Source organism: Arachis stenosperma, chromosome 3 (genome assembly GCF_014773155.1).
Source record: "Arachis stenosperma cultivar V10309 chromosome 3, arast.V10309.gnm1.PFL2, whole genome shotgun sequence".
In the NCBI taxonomy this organism is placed as follows: Eukaryota; Viridiplantae; Streptophyta; class Magnoliopsida; order Fabales; family Fabaceae; genus Arachis; species Arachis stenosperma.
Window position 1 is genome coordinate 89,911,229 of NC_080379.1, and position 6,312 is coordinate 89,917,540.

The following is a 6,312-nucleotide window of genomic DNA, read 5'->3' on the forward strand; positions in this document are numbered from 1 at the left end:
AAGAAGTAAGACAAGAGGAGGAGCCTCAAGAAATGGATGAATCCCACACCTTGAACATGAATCAACTCCAAGCCGCCTTGGACGGAATCTCTGGGCAATACTCACAAATTCAAAGAAGCCAACAGGAATAAGCACAACAACAAAGGGACCTTTGGCAATTGATGGATCAACAAAGAGGGGTTCAAATTCAATGGATGGACCAACAAAATGAATACCAAACACACATGATGGAGCTACAACAAGAACAATATGCCAAGATGCAGGAAGCCATCAAAAATTCAACTCTGGAACATGAAAGAGCCATGGAGAAAGTCATACAAGAACAAGCTCAACTAAGGATGGAGCAAGCTCAGCAAAGAGAACTTCTCCATAGGTTGGATGCTAGACATGAAACACTCTACAGAGATTTCAATGAAAATAGAATGTTCAGGGAAGCCAGGCATAAGGACAGACTTGATTATGACATATGCACCCAAGAAAAGCTCAGTTACCTCTGTTCCACACCCCCATTGATCAACCCACAAATTAAAACCTTTAATGAAGCTCGCAAGATATTTGAAGAGCAGGAGCTTGCAAGGGTGAGATTTAATCAACGGAGGCTAAAGGAGACAATGATAAGCTCAGGAATTTGGCAAGAAGAAGGGAATGCAACAACAATGCAACAAGGAGAACAGAGAAGCAAAAAGAAAGAAGATCCAAAGGGGGATTCAACAACAAAGCAACAAGGAGAGTTAAGAAGTAAAAAGAAACAAGATCCAAAGGGCAAAGGAAAGCAAGGAGAATCAAGCAAAGGAAAAGGGACATGAAGACTAAAGGTGGTGAAGTTCCTTTATTTTTCTTTATGTTTCTTTATGTTTTAAATAAAGAAGATGTATGTCTGAAATATGGTATACCTTCTAGGATGCATTTTCTTTTTGAAGCATTGTCTTTTATGTTGCCCATTCCATGCATCACCACTCACAAATTTGGAATGGTTGCTTGTCTTTAGTACTTTTACTTGCCATTGGAATAAAAGGTGTAGTTGATGTAAGAACAGAGAGAATTCTAGCTTAAAAAGAATCATATTGTCCCATGAGAAAAGTGCTAGCATACATGCATTTATTGTGAAAGAATCAAGGTTCAATGAACTCAAAAGAATGCTTGCTTATACAAGACTAGTTTGGTTAAGGATGCACAAGGACTTTATCAGTAAAAGCACAAATAACCTTGACAATAAAGAAAATAGAATACAAAGAATGGAAGGCTAGGCATCAATGACAAAATTTGGATATGTGTCTGTGGTGATTGATGTTAAGAGACATACTTGGGCTAGTAAATCCGAGGGGTGCTTCATCACCCGGTAACTTGAGTTAACTAACTCGGGATTATCGATTGAAAACCCACAATCAAGAGTAGCTCTATAACAGAACATTTAGCAACCCAAAGAGGTGCTGGACACCACTATCCAAACGAGATTTCAATGTTATATGCCTGTGACTGAATGTGTTAAGGAAAGAGGCTTGAGTGAGTAAATCTTTAAGAGTGTCTCAACACTTAACAACTTGAACCAACTGGTTTGGGATTGTTGATTGAAAGCTTACGCTAAAGAGCCGCCTTAAGACAAGATTTCGAGCTTAATTGAAAGAAAAAGGGAAAAAAAAAAGAAGGAAAGAGAAATAAGCAGAAAAAATTGGTTCAAGGATCATGTGCTAAGGTATGAAAGAAGTCTAGTGAAGTTAACCAATTTAGTAGTGAAGCAAGCATTTTAATTGAAAAAGTTGAATAGTTGTGTTCAATTACAATAAATTAATGACCACACAAGTGAGGATGACATGCTCAATGAGAAATTACTCTCTGGAAGAACATTAAAGTCTTACATCTTAAATTCTTGTGACAAAGTCCTTTATATTTTGCTTGAGGACAAGCAATACTTTAAGTTTGGTGTTGTGATGCAAGTGCATATTTGCTTTATTAGTTAGTTAGTTTAGTTAGTTTTAGTTTAATTTCACTCATTTTCTCTAAATAAACAAGTCCTTTTATGAGTTTTGTTTCCATGCATGAGAGTACTTAGGAATGTGTTGATTCTAGCCAAATTCATGCACATGATTTAAGGAATGCATATATGAATGAGTATGAATGAATCTCATGAAATTTATTGCATGAATTGGTAAGACTTTGAAGCTATTTCCCTTGTTGATGGTAGGTGATGAAACAAGGATGCATGGAAGCAAGAATGATGCAAGCTGGGCAAGAAGTTGGCGTTGCCAACTTGGAGGATAAGGGGCGTTGTTCTTGGCAACGCCAGGCAGCCTTGGAAGCAAAGTTGGCGTTGCCAACTCTAGAACCAAGTTGCCAACGCCACACACAAGCCACAAGCAAGCAAGCTTGGCCCTGGAGGAAGAGCTGGCGTTGCCAACTCTAGAACCAAGTTGCCAACGCCACACACAAGCCACAAGCAAGCAAACTTGGCCCTGGAGGAAGAGCTGGCGTTGCCAACTCTAGAACCAAGTTGCCAACGCCCACACAAGCAAGGAACTTGAGCCATGAAGGAGTGTCGAGGGCGTTGCCAACGCCAAGAACCATGGGCGTTGTTGAAGGCAACGCCACACACAAGCTTGGCCCTGGATGAAGTGAAGCACGTTGCCAACTTGAGGAGGGCGTTGCCAACGCCACACACAAGCAATTTTGGCACCAAAAGGAGCTCGAGCACGTTGTTGGAGCTAGGAAGCATTGGCGTGTTTGGCAACAACGCCAGGAATGGTTGCTTGGCTAGGCACCAAGTCTTGGTGCCAACCAAGTTGCCAACGCCCAATGGCCTCACCATTCACGTTGCCAACGCCAAAATCAAGTTGCCAACGCCAAGCCTTGCCAACCAAGTTGCTAACGTTGCCAAGCCTTGCCAACCAAGTTGCTAACGTTGCCAAGCCTTGCCAACCAAGTTGCTAACGTTGCCAAGCCTTGCCAACCAAGTTGCTAACGTCCACAAGCCTCACCATTCACGTTGCCAACGCCAAAATCAAGTTGCCAACGCCAAGCCTCACCATGCAAGTTCCAAACGCCCACAAGCGCACCAAACACGTTGCCAACGCCCAATGGCCTTGCCATGCACGTTGCCAACGCCAGGAAGCAAGCATGGAGCCTTGAGAAGGGCTCGAGCACGTTGCCAATGTGCTAAAGAGAAGGAGTTATTCGCAACAACGCCAGGAAATTATGGTGCACGTTGCTAACTTGAAATGTATGGGCGTTATTCACAACAACTCCAACAAGGCAGCCTGACCATGTCCTCTTTAATGGAAGATATCTTGAGCTACAGAGATCCAAATTGAGTGCTTCCAGTTGCATTGGAAAGCTGACATTCAGAGCTTTCCAACCATATATAATAGTCTATGATGGAGCACAAAATTGAAGCCAAACCAGAGTCATCTTTAGGCCCTAAAAACAAGAACATGAAGTGAAATTCAAGAAAGCTAGAGATTGGCTTTGGGGTGTGGGTCGAGCACGTTGCCAACGTGCCACAAGGGGGGCGTGTTTTGCAACAACGCCAGCCCCAAGTCCTTGCCTTGGGAGAGTGATGCACGTGCACGTTGCCAACTTGGGGTTGAGGGTGCGTTATTCACAACAACTTGGCAACAACTTGGCAGCTTGACCTTACCTTCTTTGAGGAACCATAACTTGAGCTAGGAAAGTCCAATTGAGGTGATTCCAGTGGCATTAGAAAATAGACATCAAGAGCTTTCCAATGATGTATAATAGTCCATATTGAAGCTGAAGGTTGACACTCAAATTCTGGGCTACATTTAGCATGAAAGTAAGGCCAAGAAGAGGAAAAGCAAGTTGTTGGCAACAACTTGGGCTAGCAACGCCCAAGTCTCATACTTCATGCCCAGGAAATTGTCCTGCACGTTGCCAACGTGCATTTGGCCTGGAGTTAGTGCCAATAACGCCAAGCCAATGGGCCAGAATCATGATGATTGAACTCTTCCTTTCCAAGTCTAGCAACACTTCCAATTGAGCCAAGAATTCAACAAAGAGGAAGCCCATATTGCCAATCCAATTCAAGATCTTTGAAAGAGTTTTAGGAGTAGTATAAATAGAAGAGATTGATGTACTTGTAGGGGACTTTTACACTTTTACACTTTTACACTTTTACTTTACTTTTTGACACTTAGACATTTTTACACTTTCTAGCACTTGTATTTGAGAACACTTTTGGTACTTCCGAGAGGGGAGCCAGAGAGCTAATTTTGGTTCATCTTGGAACTTCTCTTCTTCATTTTCTTAATCTTTAAGCATTTCATTTTTCTTCTTCTTCTTCCTTTACACTTAGTTTAATTCTTGTTTATGGCAATTGTTGTTGAAATTGGAGCAATGACTCACTAAACCCCACTTTCATTAGGGGGAGTAGCTCTGTTTGTTGGAATGGATTGATGAACCCATCTTTCCTCCTCAATTCTAGTGGTTGATCTAAAGAGAGAACTCTTGATCTTCACAGATTCAACCACCATCGAGAGAGGGGTTAATCTACATGAATTATGTGGTGAGTTTGAGGAATGAGCCACATAATTCAGTTTAGAGTTCATCCTTTCATGATTTCTTTAATCAATATACCTTGGTTAGTATGTGAGATGTAACTCTCCTTGGTTGAGATTATAGAAATTGTGTGGCTGGATAATATATGAGCTTCATCTCTTCTCATGAACAATTAGATCACGAGAGTGGCAATTGGTTATGTTGAGAGAGATTGAATCACCAAGAGATTGGGGTTCAATCACCCACTTGCCATAGATCTATACCCATGATTGAGAAGGATTTGACTAACATCAATTCATGAAAACTAACATCTCTGATCCCTAATGATCCTCTCTATCATTAATTCTCATTTCTCTTGCTCTAGCTATTTGATTACCCATTTCCCAATCCCCTTCTACATTCTGTCTATTTACTACTCTTGTTATTTACATTCTGTTCATTTACTTCTTGCCATTTACTCTTATGTTCTTTAAATTTCTGCAACCTTTAATTCCTTGCAATTTATCTTTGATGTCATTTAAGTTTCTTGCACTTTAAGTTTTCGTCATTTACTTTCATTTTATTTCTCTATTCTAGTTCTTTACATTTTGTGTCATTTACATTCTTGCAATTATGTTCAAAAATCAAAATGCTCCTGAAATCAAAACTATGTTTGCTTGACTAAATCTACCATTTAACCAAAGTTGCTTAATCTACCAATCTCCGTGGGATCGACCTCACTCTTTGTGAGTTTTATTACTTGATACGACCCGGTATACTTGCCGGTTATACGTGAAATCTAATTTTTACGTATCACTTACGTTGACTACAATGTAGTCTATGTTGAGCGTCTTTGATCGGGTTCCTTTTTCGAAGGTTGTGTGTAGTGAGATGTATCCAAGCAGTTGGATTGGAGTGTCTCCTAGTCCAAACAAGCTGTTTGGATATGCTCTGAGCTCTTTCTCTTGCAAGCTGAGTTTATCGAAGGCGGGTTTAAACAAGATATCCGCTGAGCTTCCTTGGTCCACCAGTGTGTAGGGGTGGGCATGGTTTGGATTTTTATAAATCCAAACTGGATCCACTTCAGAACCAGTTTTATGGTTCATGAAACCAAACCAGAACTAGATTGGAGAGAGAAACCGATTTTAAACCGGTTTGAAAAAACAAAAACCGGTTTTAAACCGATTTTAAAATTTAAATCTAGTTTTACTTATAAACCGGTTTTAAATTCAGTTTTACTTACAAATCGGTTTTAAATCCATTTTTTTTTATAAAATCCTATTTTAAAACCAGATTTTTTATCCAAAAATCTAGTTTTAAAACCAATTTTTTAAAATCTAGTTTTAAAACCTGTTTCTTAAACCAAAAATCCAATTTTAAAACTAGTTTTTAAAAATCCAATTTTCAAACTAGATATTTTAACAAAAAATCCACTTCTATAAACCAGTTTTTAGAAATTCAATTTTCAAACCATAATTTTTTAAAAAGTAAAATTAATACTAAAGTCATTTTAAAGTGTATAGGTTCATTACAACAAGAATTTGATTCTTTATAAATCTAATGACATTAGCTAATAAATCTAATGACAATAGCTAATCTATATAACATTTAATCATTCTCAAAATTTCAAAAGAATACCACCAAAAAATCTCTCTAAAACAACAACCACAAAGTATCAAATATAATATTACTATCTAATTTTATAGGATTCAACTAAATCCTCTATGTTTCTATTGGCTCCATTTAGGTACCCTATTCTTGGGGCTTTCAAAGTAACTACATTACTATTTAATTTGGTTCATCTTAACTTCTGGGGCTTTCAAT